The sequence below is a fragment of the Nicotiana attenuata genome, chromosome 11, assembly GCF_001879085.1.
Source record: "Nicotiana attenuata strain UT chromosome 11, NIATTr2, whole genome shotgun sequence".
NCBI lineage: Eukaryota > Viridiplantae > Streptophyta > Magnoliopsida > Solanales > Solanaceae > Nicotiana > Nicotiana attenuata.
In genome coordinates, this window is record NC_031999.1 from 54,554,268 (window position 1) to 54,574,321 (window position 20,054).

Below are 20,054 nucleotides of genomic sequence, written 5' to 3' on the forward strand. Positions count from 1 at the left end.
TCCCTTATGGCTAAGTATAGAAATAAGAGCTGAGGTGATGAAGTCTTACCTCTTGGGATGAAGATTTAGGTGTCTTCACTTGATTATCTACAATATTTTAGCAAGGTTTCATGGAGTAATTTGATGGGAGACACTTTCCATCTCTAAGACCCTCCCCCTCTCTCTCTAAATGCATCAGAAAATATGCTCAAAATGAGCTATAACATCGAATATATCGATAGGGGGTCGGGTTTAAAAATTAGAAAATTGGAGCCCCGAGTCAGGTCTGCGATCGCATTTGCGATCGCAAAGTGGAAATGCGGCCCGCAGAATGGACCGCAGAAGTGCTCCCAAAATCTGAACATTCTGTCTGGGTTTGCGGCAGAAATGCGGTCCGCATACCCGTTCTGCGGTCGCATAATGCACCGCAGAACTGCCCTTTACAAAATCCCAAGATGATTATGCAACGACTATGCGGTCCGCATATCAGTTATGCGATCGCATAATGGACCGCATTTTTGACCTCAAATATGACTAACACAGTGACTCACTTTGCGGCAGAAATGCGGTCCACATACTTGATTTGCGACCGCATTCTAGACCGCATAATAGCACTTTTCTGGAAAACTTTGATTCTTGATTTTTAATGCATAGATCAGTACAAAGGGTCCTAACCGCGGCGAGCAAGCTCGCTGCGAAGAATCTTACACATTCCTAACACATATTCATAACTTGGCACTACGAGCTTTTAAGTTTTGAGTACAAGCTTTCACGGGGCCTTACAATTTCATTTCAAATATTTAGATGTTCTAGATATGTGGTTTCACTCGTGAAAGGTTGAAATTAGATCTTCCAAATTTTGGAACATGTCATGAGTTTATTTATTTGAAAGACAAGTTTGTCGCATCTCTAGTTCCCTCATATAGGATGAACTATCAAAAATGGGTTAAGCTGTTAGAATGATAATCATCTCACAAGTGTTTGACCTCTTATTCAACTCGGTAGGCTTAGGATGTAGTTTCCTTGTAGCAACACTGTTATGAGCGTAATCCAACTTCATGTATTTTGAAACCCATATCACATTCAGGGTGCCAGAGTAATCTCACTTCGAATTAAACAATTTTTCCCTACACTCAAGTAGGTAACTGGTGTCACGTACTTGAGTATTCCTCCTTGAGGATTTCAATTACCGATATACTGGTTTAACTCTATGCCTCATTTGTCGAATCAATGATGTCATCACAATGATTAATCTTGTCAGCGTTATCAGTAGTAAGCTTAATGTCTTTTAGGATATGTAACCTCATGATATGCTCTGCTCAACCCATTGACGGATTATTGAATAATTCTAGCAGAACCTTGAACCCCATTGTTACTCATTGTATTAAATCTATGGGGGTTGAAGTTTCAAACATGTCAAAGAAAAAGCATCACCCTGTGATCTAATATATTGGATAGGAAATTTTATGGTCATATAAAGCTAGCAAGTCCTAGAGTAGGTTTTGGAGGTCGCCAAAGGTTTAGTTTGGGTGTTCGTTGTACGGATTTAGAGTTGATGAAAGTGAACGGGTTATTCTCAAGATTTCTCTATGAATATATTGGGTGAATTGTTAAGGAAGGTAATGTATGTGTAGTCACATTAGCCTTTATAAAATCTTAAAGGAAATAGGACAAACTATGAGTATAATGTTTCTCTATTATTGTCCTCCGTGCACCCGGTGTTTCATGTGTCTGTGTCTAAGGAGGTAATTGGAAATTCTTTGTTTATCCTTCCGGTGGAGGTTATTTAAGGTGAAGTTAATAGGTAGTTAGTTTATGAGACGTACCTAATTGTCATCCTTGTTAGGTCTAGAAGTTGGGACTGCCTACGTCAATGTGTTATGGCGAAGTCTGTAAGTCTAGAAGGTCACCTTGAAGACCGAAACTATTGTGGAAAGACAATATTTTAGCTTGATTGTAAAGCAATTGGTTTTGATTTGAAAGGTACATTCTTGGTGTTATGATATAAAAATGTGCAGTTCATGTCCAGATATCACTCTTGATAATATAATGCATGTAATGTTCAGATTAGTGCTGTTGATATACATTGTGATGCTTTGTCGAGTTGTGGACGTGTTGGTAGGGTGATTTTTGTGATTCTCTGGCATGGATAGGCCTAGTTACAGGAGAAACTCTGTCGAAATTTTTAAGAATTTGTAAAGATAGCCAAATTTTAAGGGCCATAAGTACGTTGAAATTTTGGGAAGGATGTGAGACTGATGTAGTCATAAGTGCCTATGTATAATGGATGAAGGTAAAGGGATGGAAACTCTATTCTTATAAGGGACTTGTAAAACATTCGAGGGTGAATGTTCTTAAGTGGGGGAGAATGTAACACCCCGGAAAAATTTGACTTACTTAAGTGCTAGTAAGAAAGTTAATGTGTGGTAATTATATAATTTGGTGTGTGTACGAGGACTATTAATATGATGGATATCATTTGGATATGATAATAAGTATACGAGGCATATTATGAGTGATGTAGGGTCTAAGGAGAGCCCTAAGTCTAAGTCAAGTTGGGAAATTACATGACAGACAAAAGTTCCAAATGAGTATGCATAAGACCACACTTTGGACGAGTATATCTACATATATATAAGGATAAATGTGATGAAAAATCTATCAAATGAAAGATCTTCGAGTCTAGTTTCTAAGGCTTCAAACCGTTCATCATTTGGAAACACCTACATGAAGATATGACCAAATTACCAAAAGATAGCAGAATGTGATTTTGCCGCCAAATGAGCGGCTGCAAAACAATTGTGCGGACCGCAAAAGTGGTCTGCGAACCACAAAATGGTCGCAGACCTGTCCAGTGCAGCCTAGTTCTTGGCATCTATTTTGTGGTCCATTGTGCGACCCGCGTACCCATTGTGCGGTCCATTGTGCAACCGCATACCTGAGTTCGGAGGGTCCATTTTTCAATTTTCATAACCCGACCCCATTTTGATAAATAGGCTTTGGGGCTTATTTTGGGGCAATTATATGATGATATTAGAGAGCGGTAAGAGCATTTTATAGGGAGAATGACGAAACCTAACATTCTAAACATCCAATCTTGCACCAATCTTCAAGAATCAAGGAAGGCAATCACAAGATCTTCATTTTTGAGGTAAGGTTCCATGTCATAGTCTTTAATTTCGAGTTTAGGGTAAAAGATGGGTAATTAGAAGTATGATTTTTAGGAGTGAGAGTATTATGTATATGTGCATGGACCAATAAGGTTTGTTAGAAGATTGTTTAGCTCAAATGGGTAAAGATTGGGTTCTTAAGTGAAGGAAATCGTATGGAAGGACCTTGGAATGATGATGCACATCAAGTGTTTGATAAAATGCTCCAATGAGCTGAATCCATGAATATCTTCCTAATTTGTCTTCAATTCATTTATGCCTCAAAATAGATTGGGATTGCTAGAATTTTCGGAACCTTGTAGTAATTTAAGGAAGCTCAATTGAGGTATGTTGGCTAAACTACTCCCTTAGAATTGAATTCCATGATGTTCCCGTAAGTTTCAAGCATGGTTGTCTCAAGCTCCTTATTCAATGTTCGAAGTTGTTCCCAATAAATTCGGCTGTCCCAAATAATAAAAGTGTCAAGAATTATGTGTTCAAAACGTGTTCTGAATGTTCCTATCACATTATGTTACCGTTTGGGAATGTGTTTAAGAATGAGACATGTATTAAAATGCTATATCTCTGAGTCGTGTTTCAAATGACGGTTATGATGCCAAATTGTGTGAGAAAATCTCAATATGCTTAAGACTCTCAATTGTTCTTATGTATACCTAAATTCTTTATTGGAAATGTATTGTTGTTGATAATTTATAAAGATACTTGAAAATGAAATAAGTGAATTGGGGAAATAAAGTGCGGCCAACGTGCCAAGAATGAAAGTTATACTTGTGGCTAGTGGTGCCAATGGAATGAGATGATGTGAGAAAGATTATGATATGAGCTTTGATTGAATTGTTCCAGATTGACTTCGAAAATAGAATTGCCTAATTATGGCTCAAATGGCTCGCATGTGTTGCCGTTTTAACTAATGCTATGCTTTGTAGGTATTTGCGATGTGTTTTGCGTTCTTACATATTCCTGAGTTGAAATTGTGTATTGCCATTTTTGGGGAAAAGTATTCCAAGAATAAATAATGTGTTACTTGTTTATGAATTTAACTTGTGCTTCGTAACCTCTAACTTGCCGTTGAGGGCCATAACATATAGAATAACACCCATCTCGTATATATAAATAAAACTACAATATAATTGTACTGATTACATCATTCTCGTGACGTTAGCTGCCCAACTAATCAGTGGTAACTGCCCGACCGGCCGTAGCGCGGAGGTAAATACATGACTACCCGACCGGCCGTAGCTGAGTGGTAAATGTGTAACTGCCCAACCGGCCGTAGCTCGGTGGTAAATGCATGACTACCCAACTGGCCGTAGATCGGTGGTAAATGATGATGCATATAATACCATTGCAACAATAACATCTTTGTTGAATGCCTTAATAGAGAGTTAGGGACATACTTAGGCATGCTTTGAATACCATTTTATAGGAATGAACAACGTAGACCTTCTTAGTTAGTAAGAGTAGAACCATTTATTAAATAACATTACTTTTACGTATCGTTACACGGATCATGCCAAAAGGAATGAAGAGATAGCTTTATCATACCTGAGCCGGTTCTCTTGACAATCCCTATAACAAACTACAATCGGGAAAAAACACGTGACGGGAATTTTGTAGAAAATCATATTTTATCCAAACTTGACAAACTTTAACAAAACTCATTTTCTTTGATTCGTTTACCCTTTAACCTTCATGACACTTATTGCTTGTTATAAATGGCATAAATGCTTATAACCTCAAAATAATCTCATTCCCGTGTCTACGTTAATTAACTTACGACAAAACTTTATTGTACGAAAATAAACGGGTTCAAAACTTTCTATTCCATTATACTAACTTCCCTAAATGTTTGTCATGACCCAAATTGTAGGGCCACGATTGGCACCCGGTGCCTATTCAACCGAGCGCCACGTACGTTATCCTTCTTTACTATAAGACTTGTCACGGGCCTTGATAGGCCATATCCATATATAAGTAACAATATTAGAACTTAACTCACATAACTAATTCAAAAATATTTATATAGATACATAGGGGCCGACAAGGCCGTTGACATGTCATACCTAAAACTATACACATGACATTGTCTGCAAAACCTCTAAGTAAATCTGACCATAATATATAAGTCGGGACAGGTTCCCGAAATTCTCATAAAACAAAATAACATATATAGAAAGTGACTCGGCAATACTCTAGGAAGAAGCGGAGCTCACTAACCAAAAGCTGATATCTAGAGGCAGCCTACAGTGAAGGTTCCTCATCTCGCCTATCTACACCTACGTGGCATGAAGCACAACGTCCCAGGAAAAGGGACATCAGTACGAAGAATGTACCGAATATGTAAGGCAAAAATGAAACGTAATAATAAGATACTATCTCGGGAGGGACAAGAGTCAACTTATAATATCTGACTTGCCGCTGAGTGCCATAACAAATAGAATAAGACCCATCTCGTATATATAAATAAAACTACAATATAATATTTCTGATTACATCATTCTGGTGACGTTAACTGCCCAACTGATCAGTGGTAACTGCCCTACTGCTCATAGCGCGATGGTAAATGCATGAGTGCCCGACCGGCCGTAGCTCGGTAGTAAATGTGTAACTGCCCAACCGGCCATAGCTCGTTGGTAAATGCATGACTGCCCGACCGTTCGTAGCTCGATGGTAAATGATTATGCATATAGTACCATTTTGAAAATTAACATCTTTTATCGAATACCTTAATAGAGAGTTAGGGACATACTTAGGCATGCTATGAATATCAATTTATAGGAATGAACAACGTAAACATTCATTGTTACTAAGAGTATAACCATTTATTAAATAACATTATGTTTACGTATCGTTAGATGGATTATGACAAAAGGAATGAAGGGATAGCCTTAACATACCTGAGCCGGTTCTCTTGACAATCCCTATAACACACGACAATCGAGACAAAACACGTGACGGCAAGATCGGAGTAGGGAAAAATCCGTATGATATTCTTGTGAAAGATTGCACCGTACTTCCTTAGAATTGCAAATTCTCACGTTGTTACGTAGTCTTGTATGAATTTTGTAGCAGATCACGTTGCTATCATTTTGTATTAGTTTGCTGAACTAATTTACATTATATTGTAGAGATAATGTAATGAATTAGAGAGGTCTTTAGCCTTTGGGTTTGGGCCCTACTTATGTCGCTTAGTTGGCCAAAGAATTCCCTAATTATGCAACCTATCTCATGAACCAAAGAGTTACCAATAGCTAAGGCCCTTGGCTGCCACGTTAAGGTTCACCAAACTTTATCCAAAGGTTTGAATTAATTAGTTAATCTCCCACTCAAAATCATTAATTGCCCAATTATCCATATAATTAAGAATTATCTCAAATTACTTAAAATACTAATCACTTTTAACACACTTTATGCACTTTACTATCATGGTCATGTGATACCTTTTATGGCACTAGTCCATTAATACCGGTATTATAGCTCAGACCGTATTATATCCCAACTTGACAACCTTCAATGAAACTCATTTCTTTGCTTCGTTTGCCCTTTAACCTTCACGGCACTTATTTATCGCCTGTTATAAATGGCAAATTCTTATAACCTCAAAATAATCTCATTCCTGAGTCTATGTTAATTAACTTATGACGAAACTTTAACGTACGAAAACGCGAAATGTAACAAATGAGTAAAATGATAGTGCCAGCAATAAGGCTGCAGATATACCTCGAAACATGCTAATATAATGAACAAAAGATACATGACTCCGGAATGAAGTGGGGCTCACCAAGTCAGTTGGGAAGAGGGTGTACCACTATCGCTTGTCAACGCCACCTGCTATGAAACCACTTGCATCCATTAAAGATGCAGCGCCCCCGGCAAAAGGGACGTTAATACATGTGGAATAGTACTAGTATGTAAAGCTAGCTGTCCTCTTTCAAAATAGAATTCCAATATAAAAGGAAAAACCATGGAAACAACAATCAACAATCAATGATATCTAATTTCCAAGTTAAAACATTATAATCTCCAAAATATGAAGATAATATTATTTTTTTTGTTGGGAGAACTTTAGCACCGATATACCATCTTTCACAATACCAATACCATCGTATTATTAGCACAGAGTCGGATCACGAGCAGATCTGCTAGACCGTTCCGTCCGAGACATCAATTACAATCACAATTGCAATTACAATTTCCAGCAAAATCACCACCACGTGCATGTCATGATGTCTGATAACGATCCAATCGGCTAGGCCATCTCACCACAATTCCATGTGGATCGACATCATCCTTTTCTATCAATCATTTGCACTTTCAACAACTTTAACATCATTATTTCGTTGGCTCTCTTGGCCATACATATGATTCTTCATTCATGGCACAGTGGCCGTATTTCATATTCCACACTTTCATTTCTTCCCTTTCATGGAACATTATCATAAATATCAACAAATAGAATATTTTCGAAATCACATCTTTAGGTTCATTAGTAAAGAAGGCTTTAAAAACAATGGATTTCTTTCCAAGAAATGGAGTAAAATGATTGGTAATCGAAGCACAAGTTAAAATCATAAACAACTAACACATCCTTTATTCTTGGAATACTTTTTTCCAAAAAGGGCAATACACAATTTCAAGTCACGATTATGTAAGAACGCAAAACACATCGCAAATACCTACAAAGTATAGCATTAGTTAAAACGGCCACATATGGGAGCCATTTGAGTACATAAGCTTTTAGGCAATTCTATTTTCGAAGTCAATTTGGAACAATTGAATTAAAGCTCATATCATAATCTTTCTCACATCATCTCATTGCATTGGCACCACTAGCCACATTTATAGCTTTCATTCATGGCACGCTGGCCACACTTTATATCCCCAATTCTCTTATTTCATTTTCAAGCATCTTTATAAGTTATCAACAACAATACATTTCCAATCAAGACATTAGGTACACATAAGAACTATTAAGAGTCTTAAACATATTGAGATTTTCTCACACAATTTGGCATCATAACCTTCATTAGAAACACGACTCAGAGGCATAGCATTTTAATACACATATCATTCTTGAACACATTCCCAAAGGGTAACATAATCTGATAGGAACATTCGGAACACGTTTTGAACACATAATTCTCGACACTTTGCTTATTTGGGAACATCGAATTTGTTGAGAACAACTTGGAACATAAAATAAGGAGCTTGAGACAACCGTACTTGAAACTTACGGGAACATCATGGAATTCAATTCTAAGAGAGTAGTTTAGCCAACATACCTCAATTGGGCTTCCTTAAATTACTACAATGTTCCAAAAATTCTAGCAATCCCAATCTATTTTGAGACATAAAAAAAATTGAACACAAATGAGAAAGATATTCATGGTTTCAGCTCATTTGAGCATTTTATCTAACACTAGATGTGCATCATGATTTCACGGTCCTTCCATAAGATTTCCTTCACTTAATAACCCAATGTTTACCCATTTAAGCTAAACAATCTTCCAAAAAAACTTATTGGTCCATGCACGTATAGATAATACTCTCACACTTAAAAATCACACTTCTAACTACCCATCTTTTATCCCAAACATGAAACTAAAGACTAGGATATGGAACCTTACCTCATAAATGAAGATCTTGTGATTGGCTTCCTTGATTCATGAAGATTGGTGCAAGATTGGATGTCTAGAATGTTAGGTTTCCTCATTCTACCTCTAAAATGCTCTTACCGCTCTCTAAAATCATCATATAATTGCCCCAAAATAAGCCCAAATCCTATTTATCAAAATGGGGGCGGGTTATGAAAATAGAAAAATAGACCCTCCGAACTTAGGTCTGCGGTTGCACAATGGACCGCACAATGGGTACGCGGGTCGCACAATGGACCACAAAACTGATTCCAACAACTGGGCTGCACTGGACAGGTCTGCGACCATTTTGCGGTTCGCAGACCACTTTTGCGGTTCGCACAATTGTTTTGCGGTCGCACAACTGGCCGCAGAATCACATTCGACCAGCTTTTGGTAATTTGGTTATATCTTCTTTTAGGAGTGTCTAAATGATGAACGGCTTGAAGCCTTAGAACAAGACTCGATGAACTTTCATTTGATAGGTTTTTCATCACATTGCTCCTTATATATATGTAGATATACTCGTCCAATGTGTGGTCTAGTGCGTACTCATTTGGAACTTTTGTCAATCATGTCATTTCCCAACTTGACTTAGACTTAGGGCTCTCCTTAGACCCCAGATCACTCATAATATGCCTCATATACTTATTATCATATCCAATTGATATCCAACATATTAATAGTCCTCGTACACACATCAAATAATATAATTAGCACATATTAACTTTCTTACTAGCGCTTAAGTACGTTAATTTTTTCGGGGTGTTACATTCTCCCCCACATAAGAACATTCGTCCTCGAATGTTTTACAAGTCCCTTCTAAGAATAGAGTTTCCATCCTTTTACCTCCAACCATTATACATAGTCACTTATTACTACATCGGTCTCATACATCCTTTCAAAAATTTCAACATACTTATGGCCCTTAAAATTTGGCTATCTTTACAAATTCTTAAAAATTTCGACAGAGTTTCCCCTGTAACTAGTCCTATCAACCTACTAGAGAATCCCAAAAATCACCCTACCAATACGTCCGCAACTCAACAAAGCATCACTATGTATATCAACAGCACTAATCTGAACATTACAGGCATTATATTATCAAGAGTGATATATGGACATGAACTGCACATTTTTAAATCATAACACCAAGAATGTACCTTTCAAATCAAAACCAATAGCTATTCAATCAAGCGAAAATATTTTCTTTCCACAACACTTTCGGCCTTCGTCACTAGACTTACACACTTCGCCATAACACATTGACGTAGGCAGTCCCAACTTCTAGACTTATCTAACAAGGATGACAATTAGGTACGTCTCATAAGCTATCTACCCATTAACTTCACCATAAATAACCTCCACCGAAATGATATACAAAGGAATTCCAATTACCTCCTTAGACACAGACACATGAAACACAGGGTACACGGAGGACAATAATAGAGAAATATTATACTCATAGTTTGGCCTATTTCCTTTATGATTTCATTAGGCCTCATGTGACTACACATACATTACCTTCCTTAACAATTCACCCAATATATTCATTGAGAAAATCTTGAGAATAACTCACTAACTTTCATCAACTCTAAATTCGTACACTGAACACCCAAACTAAACCTTTGGCGACCTCCAAAAATTACTCTAAGATGTGCTAGCTTTAATATGATCATAAAATTTCCTATCCAATATATTTGATCACAGGGCGATGCTTTTTCTTTGACATTTTTGAACCTTCAACCCATATAGATTTAATACAACGAGGAACAACGGGGTTCGAGGTTCGGCTGGAATTATTCAAGAATCTATCAATGGGTTGAGCAGAGCATTTTATGAGGTTATATATCCTAAAAGACATGAAATTTACTACTCATAATGCTGACAAGATTAATCATTGTGATGACATCATTGATTCGACAAATGAGGTTGTCACGCCCCAACCTCGGGGAGCGCGATCGGCGCACGATCGAGTGAACTCGGTCGAGCAAGCCTATTCAGTCTTTCCTACCCGTCTCATTCATGATCCGAAAAGGGAATGCGTCACTATTGCTAAACAGGGGAGATATCAGTTATATAAATATGTAAATGTTGTTAGTTCATTTTTACTTAAACACCGTATGCCATAATTATGTTTCCAAAAGTACATACAGTTGACAATCAAGTGGAAGAGTTTCTAAATACAATGTGATCCAATAAACACCCCGACACCTATACATGACCCGCATAAATGTCTACGGAGCCTCTAAGGATACAAAAGATCAACATGAAAATGCCGGCAACAAGGCCCCGGCTATACCTCAAAATATAGACATTTATACAAAAGAAGGACTACATAACCCTTGGTAGTAATGGGGGCTCACCAAGACTGCTGTAAGGAGGGGAAAGAGAGCACCACTATCTTCGATTGGCGCTATCTGCGATGGGACCACCTACATCAATTCAAAGATGTAGCGCCCCCGGTAAAAGGGATGTCAGTACTGTCGAATAGTACTAGTATGTAAGGCAAACACAAATCTTAGTAGAATGAACAGTGAAACGGATAGAAGGCAGTTATAAACATCAACAAGTACTTCAGAGGATGACAAGGAAACACCAAATAAAGATCACATAGTTCTGGTTCAATCTTTCCATTTCTTTAGGTTAATAATCTTTAGTGCCAAGTGCCATAACCCATTATGCCACCGTGCTTTTTACACGGAGTCCAGTCTCGGCCCGACCGGCTAAGCCATCCCAAGTGAGACATATCCAAATTCACAATAATAATAGAAATCCAACATAAATGCCACCATGTGTACAGCATGGCATTCGATCTCGGCACGATCATCTAAGCCATCTCACTTGGGACATAACCTCTTTCAATTATTCATTTCATTTACATTTCTTTCCATCTTCCATTACTTGACAAAAACAGCCCCATTTATTAAGTAGTCCTTGGCACTTGGACACATTTTATAATTTAGGTCTTCCCCTTTATTATTCGTACAATCAACGTCATCATCCATGTTACTAAGTGCTATCATATAAGGCATGCGCACATAGGGAACGAAAAAGAAAGGCTTGAAGAACATAATCATATTTTCAAATAGCATGATTTTAGGGTAAACACTTAGAACAATTATGGAACATAAATCTTTCAACCCAACACGTTAAGGCAATCCATTTAGTATGATCGACTCGGAACTCACGCCAATTATTCGGACACCAAGAGTTCGATTCTAAGAAGAAGAGGGTTAGCCATACATACCTTATTTGAGTCTTTCCCTAATTCCTACGACAAGTTCCGGAACCTTTAGCACCTTCAATCTATTTAACAATGTAGCACAATTGAACTCATTATTAGGAAATTGATCATAGCCCTAGCTCACATGAGAATTATATCAAACATTATGTGTTTGTTGGGGTCTATGGCCCTTTTTTAGTGGAAGATTTTCCCAACCCATTTCCTATTCTTTCCTATCTTTGTTTTAGCATTCCCCCACATACCTTAGGATGCATGTAAGGTAACCACCATAATCCCCATGAATTACCTCACTAAAGGTCCATTTTAGCTACAATAGGGAATTGAGAGCTTGGGTGATAGAAGCTTACCTCTTGGAAGGGAGACCTAGGCGCCTTGTTTGCTAATCTTCAAGATGTTTAGGCTAGAATTTGATGAACAATTAACGGAGAGCCTTTCCCCTGTCTTTGACCCTTCTCTCTTAATCTAATTATCAGAGAAATATGCTGAAAATGGCCTAAAGGGGGTGTCTTAACGGAATGGAGGTCGGGTTTTAAATTAAGAAAATGGGTGCCCCGACACAGGTTTGCAGTCGCATATGCGACCTCATAATGGTTATGCAGTCCGCAAAGTGACCGTAGAAAGAGCCTTAGGAAGTTAAGTTTTATGACCGAGTATGCGACCGAAATGCGGTCCGCATATCTGTTCTGCGGTCCCATAATGCACCGCAGAACATCCCTTTGCAAAAATTCAAGGCAGATATACGATCAACATGCGGCCCGCATAGCGATTATGCGATCGCACAATTGGGCTGCATAACTGGCCTCAAAATTTGCCAACTTTCTGTTTCACTCTGCAGCCATTATGTGGTCCGCAAAGTGATTATGCGTCCGCATAACGGGCCACAGAAACACGTTCTTTTTGAGAAACATTTTCCTCTAAGTCCTTAGGGTACTGTTCCATCCAACTCGGCACCATGAAATCCCATGTTTTTGGTTAAGGATTTTACGGGTCTTTACAAGGGCATAGAGTTAACTAGTATATCGGCAATAGAAATCCTTAAGGAGGAATAGTCAAGTACGTGACACCAGTTACCTACTTGAGTGTAGGGAAAAATTGTTTAATTTGAAATGAGAATACTCTGGCACCCTGAATGTGATATGGGTTTCAAAATAGATGAAGTTGCATTACGCTCATAACAATGTTGCTACAAGGAAACTACATCCCAAGCCTACCGGGTTGAATAAGAGGTCAAACACTTGTGAGATGATTATCATTCTAACAGCTTAACCCTTTTCGAATATGATAGAACTAGAGATGCAACAAACTTGTCTTTCAAATCAATATACTCATGACATGTTCCAAAGTCTGGAAGCATCTAATTTCAACCTTTCACGAGTGAAACCACATAGCTGGGACATCTAAATATTTGGGATGAAATCATGTATTTGTTAGAGAAAATGAACACTTCTCTATAAGATAGACAAGTTTCTGACATAATAACTCTCGGGCTGCAATACTAAGCCACTTTGTGGAACACTACAATATTAGGTACAAAGTGAGCTACTTACTGTGAGACGATTAGGTGGACATGAAAGTCATATAGAGATGGGAAAACAACAAGATCTTCCTGGAACGAATTGCAATAAATCTCAAATTTCTCAAACACTTTGTGCGGACAAGTGACCCCTTTCAATTACAGGTACGTATATGATAGGTGTTGAGATATGCTCTCATATTACTAGAGATTGAAAATGATTCTTGATAATATTCACAAAGGAGTAAAGTGACTGCTCAAATAATAGGAGTCGCATATCCCAGAGAGAGAAAGAGTGACTCAAGAAGGGTCGCAACACTAGGCTTCCTTACATTGGATTTGACACCACACAGGTAAACTTTATGACAGTGTGTGCATAATCACAAGTGAGCAGATATAATCCACATGAGTCAAAAGGTTCTGCGAGAAATTCATTAGGTATAGCCACTTGTTGAGAATTTAGGGAAGCAAGTGGGAAGTATTAATCCTACAGTTATAAGTCAATTCAAGGACAAAATCATAGAACTCATTTCCTCAAAAGGCCGTAAATAAGATAATTGTGATCAAGAGGCTTCACGAATACTGCGTCGATGCAATGTTTTGTGATTCGGTGTTTTGGTTAAGACCACGTTTATGAGAGATCTTCCGTGTGGGTGCACATATACAACAAGGAAAAATCATGCGGTGTTCATAACGATATAGCAAGGAGTGACTTACTTGGTAACTTTGGATTGACAGGGAAGTACCTTACATTATGTCCCACGACTCCACAACCATAACGTATTTCAAGAGTCATTCAACACGTCACCAAGTGGCGTTTCTTTCAAATCAAACATTCCCGCTTAATGGTACAAACAACACTCTTTCGTTTCTTAGGTGCTCTTGCCACATGATCTGGTGGCACGATAACATTAACAGGGACAATGACACTTCCCTTAGCAACTGGTTCTTTCACTCCCTCCTCGCAAACTCGAACACGTGGGTTACTCATATGCAAAATGAGACATGACGAGGAAATTAGCTTCCTTTCTTGAGCTCTATCGCACGATCAGGAGTATCAAAGAAGTGAGAAATTCCTAAATTTCCAAGTAGCCTCCTCATTATTGATGTGGTCGAAAACACAACGATAAGAAGGACTCTACCAGGCACGGCTCCGAGACATCCTAGGACACTTTAAAACCTTAGGCTCTAATACCAAGTTTTTCACGCCCCAAACACGGGGAGCGCTACTGGGGCTCAACCGAGTGAACTCGGTCAAGAAAGCCTATTAGATACTTTCTACCCAACTCACGCATGATTCAAACAGAGTGCGTAAATTCGTTAATTAGACAATAAAGAGATCATGTATGCAACACCAATTCATTTCCATTAGTTATTTCATTTTAAAAGCTCAATATATACACATTTTCATGGTTTGAAGTGGAACAAGTGATTCAAACATAACATGACTTATTTGACTTTCCCGAAACCGATATACATCCCACACTATGTCTACGGAGTCGCTAAGAGATATAAAAGAGTACGCTGATAGTACCGTCAACAAGGCTCCGGCTATACCTCAAACGTGATAATATAATGAACAAACGATACATGACCCCGAAATGAAGTGGAGCTCACCAAGTCTACTGGGAAGAGGGTGTACCACTATAGCTGATCAACGCCACCAACTTTGGAACTACCTGCATCCATTGAAGATGCAGCGCCCGCGGAAAAAGGGACATTAGTACATATTGAAATTGTACTAGTATGCAAATCTAACTGTCCTATTTCAAAATAGAATGCCAACATAAAAGGAAAAACCATGGAAACAACAGTCAACAATCAATCATATCCAATTTCAATATTAAAACATAATAATTTCCATAATATGAAGATAATATTATTTGTTTGGCTGGGAGATCTTTAGCATCGATATACCACCGTTCACAATACCAATACCAACGTACTTTTAGCACGGAGTCCGATCACGACCCTATCGGCTAGGCCATCTCATCCGAGACATCAACCACAATTACAATTTCAAATTACAATTTCCTGCACAATCACCACCATGTGTGCGACATGATGTCCGATCACGACCCGATCGACTAGGCCATCTCACCACAATGTCGTGTGGATCGACATCATCCTTTTCTATCAATCATCTAATCCCAATTAAGGGGAATAATTTTATCACGCCAATCTCATCCCAAATAAGGGGAATAATTACATTGTACTCCTACACCAACACGTTGACTTTCATCCCTCTTCGAGATAGTATCTTATTATTATGCTTCATTTCTGCCTTACATACTCGGTACATTCTTCGTACTGACGTCCCTTTTCCTGGGACGCTGTGCTTCAAGCCGCGCAGGTGTAGATAGGCAAGGTGAGGACCCTTCATTGTAAGCTGCCTCCAGATATCAGCTTTTGGTTGGTAAGATCCACTTCTTCCTGGAGTATTGCCGAGTCACGTTCTATATATGTTATTTTGTTTTATGAGGATGTCGAGAACCATGTCCCGACTTATATATTATGATCATGTTTTCTTAGAGGTTTTGCAGACTGTGTCATGTGTATAGTTTAGGTATGAAATGTCAACGGATTTGTCGGCGCCTATGTATCTATGTAAATCTTTTTCTAATAAGTTATGTGAGTTAAGTTCTAATATTTTTACTTATATATATAGATGTGGCCTACCATGGCCCGCGGCTAGTCTTATAATAAATAAGGATAAGGTACGTGGCGCTCGATTGAGTAGGCACTGGGTGCCAGTCGTGGCCCTCCGATTTGGGTCATGAAATCGTTTATTTTTCTTAGAGGCTCTGTAGACATAGTCTGGGTTTTATATTGGTGTTGGGAAAGTAAAAAAAAGTTATGTTATGTTTGAATCACTTGTTCCACTTCAAACCATGAAAGTGTATGTATTTTTAGGTTTTAAAATGAAATAACTAATGGAAATGAATTGGTGTTGTATAGATGATCTCTTTATTGTTTAATTAAAGAAGTTAAGCACTCTCTCTGAATGAAGGTTGAGTTAGGTAAAATGTATCTAAAAACTTTCCTGACCGGGTTCACTCAGTTGAGCGCCGATCGCGCTCCCCGCGTTTGGGGTGTGACAAGATCGCTAGGCGGATCGAGAGGATTCTTGGATAGGATAGAGAGGGGCATTTGAGAAGGGGCCTCAACATTTCGGTAGTTTCAGTGGTGCCTCATCTGGAGGCAGGGGTTCATTTGGTAGAGGCCATTCTATAGGGGTTAGTTCAGTCAGTGCTTCAAGTATCATATGGGGCTTCAGGCAGTCACGGTTCTTATAGGTCTCGTCCTGAGCAGCTAGTATTTACTTCACCTTCAGCTTCCTTCAGTGCACCACCGATTCAAAGCTATACAGTGGTATTCAGACCGTCAGGGTCAGTTTCAAGGTCAGCAGTCACATCAGCCGAGGGTTGATATACTTTTGGGGTCCTAAGACACATTGCGAGGTTTTTCCCTAGGTCATAGAGGAGCATGCCACCGCAGGGTACTCAGGGCATAATTTCAGCACCAGTTGCTCCTCAACCCGCTTAGCTAGCTAGAGGCGAGGGTCAAGCAGCCCGAGGTAGTGGTCAGGCTATTAGAGGTAGAGGCCAGCCAATGAGAGGTCGTCCGAGAGGTGGAGATCAGATTGGTGGGGCACATCCCCGTTGCTATGCATTTCTAACTAGATTGAGCCGGAGTCGTCTGATGCGGCTATCACATGTATTGTTTCAATTTCTCATAGAGATGCATCAGTTTTATTTGATATGGGTTCTACTTATTCGTATGCGTCATCCTATTTTGCTTCACATTTGGATATGTCTCTTCATTATTTAGATACTTCTGTCCATTTGTCTACACCAGTTAGGGATTCTATTATGGTAGACCGTGTCTGTCCCTCTTGTTCTTACTATTTGGGGCTACGATGTCGTAGTTGATCTTCCGTTGTTAGATATAGTAGATTTTGAGGTTATCCTCAATATGGATTGGTTGTCTGTATCACGCTATCTTGGATTGTATGCCAAGAATGTGAAATTAGCCATGCTGGGGTTGCCTATTATGGAGTGGAGGGGGACTCTTGGTGACTCAACTAGCAGGGTCATTTCATATGTGAAGGCTCAGCGTATGGTTAATGAGGGTCATTTTGTGTATTTGGCTTATATCCGTAATTCTACTACAGATGTTCCTTACTTGGATTTGGTTCCAGTGGTGAGAGAGTTCCCATAGGTGTTTCCTACACAATTTTTATGTATGCCACCCGACAGGAATATCAACTTTTAAATTGACTTGATTCAGGGCACTCAGCCTATCTCAAGTCCACCATATCATATGGCTCCCGTTAAGTTGAAAGACTTGAAGGATTAGCTACACGATTTGCTTAACAACGGATTTATTAGACCTAGTGACTCTCCTTGGGGTGCACCAGTGCTATTTGTGAAGAAAAAGGATGGATCGATGAGGATGTGCATAAATTATTGATAATTGAACAAGGATACAATCAAGAATAAGTATCTATTGCCGATGATTGATGACTTATTTGACTAGCTTCAAGGTGCCAAGGTATTTTCCAAGATTGATTTGAGATCTAGCTACCATCAAGTGAAGATTAGGGCATCAAATGTCCCTAAGATAGCTTTTCGGAATCGGTATGTTGACTACGAGTTCTTGGTGATATCATTTGTCTTGACTAATGCCGCAACAACCTTTATGGATTTGATGAACTGGGTGTTCAAGCCTTGTCTCGATTACTTTGTGATCGTCTTTATTGATGATATTTTGATTTACTCCCATAGTTGAAAGGAGCATGAGCATCACCTATGGATCATACTTCAAACTTTGAAGGATCATCAGTTATACGCCAAGCTTTCGAAGTACGAGTTATGGCTAGACTCGATTGCCTTTTTGGGTCATATTGTATCCTTCGAGTTTATCAAGGTAGATCCTAAGGAGATTGAGGTAGTTCAAAAATGTCCTAGACCTACTTCAGCTATAGAGATTCTGAGCTTCCCGGGTTTAGCGGGTTACTATCGCCTGTTCATGGAGGGGTTTTCATCTATCTCAGCCTCATTGACCAAGTTGAACTAGAAGGGTGCTCTTTTCACATGGCCTGACGAGTATGAGTTTAGATTTTAGAAGCTCAAGAATGCATTGACTACGGTCCTAGTGTTGGTGTTACCTATAAGTTAAGGATCTCACATTGTCTATTGCGATACATCGCATATCTGGCTTGGTGTGGTGTTGATAGATGACGGTAGGGTGATTGCCTATGCATCTAGTCAGTTAAAGGTTCTTAGAAGAATTATCATGTGCATGATTTGGATTTGGTAGCTATTTTTCACACGCTTAAGATTTTGAGGCACTATATATACGGCATTCCATGTGAGGTCTATACTGAACATCGGAGTCTCTAACAATTGTTCAAGCAGAAGGACCTTAATTTGCGGAAGCGATGATGGTTAGAGTTATTGAAAGACTATGATATCACCAAATTATATGATCCGGGGAAGGCCAATGTGGTGGCCGATGCATTGAGTAGGAAGGCTGAGAGCATGGGTAGTTTGGCATATTAACCGGTAGTGGAGATGCCCCTAGCCATAGATATCCAGGCCTTGTCCAATCACTTTGTGAGGTTGGATGTTTCAGAGTCTAGCTGGGTTCTTGCTTGTGTTGTGGAACAGTCATTGTTGTTGTAGCATAACAAGACTCACCAGTTTGAAGATCCTCTGTTGGTGTTGAAAGACATGGTGCAGCGGGGTAGTGCTAAGGAGGTTGTGATTGTAGATAATGGTGTTATATGAATTCAAAGCCGGATTTGTGTTCCGAATGTTGATGGGTTGAGGGAGTTGATCCTTCAAAGGGCTCACAGTTCGCGCTATTTCATTCACCCTGACGTCATGAAGATGCACTGTGACATGAAACAACACTGTTGGTGGCGTAGAATGAAGAAAGATATTGTTGATTATGTCTCTCGGTGTTTGGATTGTACGCAGGTGAAGTATGAGCATCAGAAACCGGGTGCGTTTACTCAGAGATTGGAGATAACAGAGTGGAAGCGGGAGAGCATCACTATGGATTTTATGGTAGGATTACCACAAGGCCTTCAGTAAATATGATGCAGTCTGGGTTATTATGGGCCCGTTGACTAAGTTCGAATACTTTATTCTAGTTATGACTTGATATTAGAACGGATGACTCAGATTTACATCCATCTGCCTGCACGACATTCCTATTTCAATCATTTTTACTCAGGGCACGTTGTTCACATTGTATTTTGGAAGTTCCATGCAGTGAGAGTTGGGCACGCGGGTTGAGCTGAGTACCGTGCTTCATCCTCAGCAGACAGATAGTCAGAGCGCACTATTCATATTTTGGAGGACATATTAGGGCATGCTCTATGGATGTTGGGGTTAGTAGGACTAGTTTTTACCTCTAGAGGAGTTTGCCTATAATAAAAGCTATCAGTCGAGCATCAAGATGGCTGCGTACGAGGACTTATATGGGAGACTATGTTGTTCACT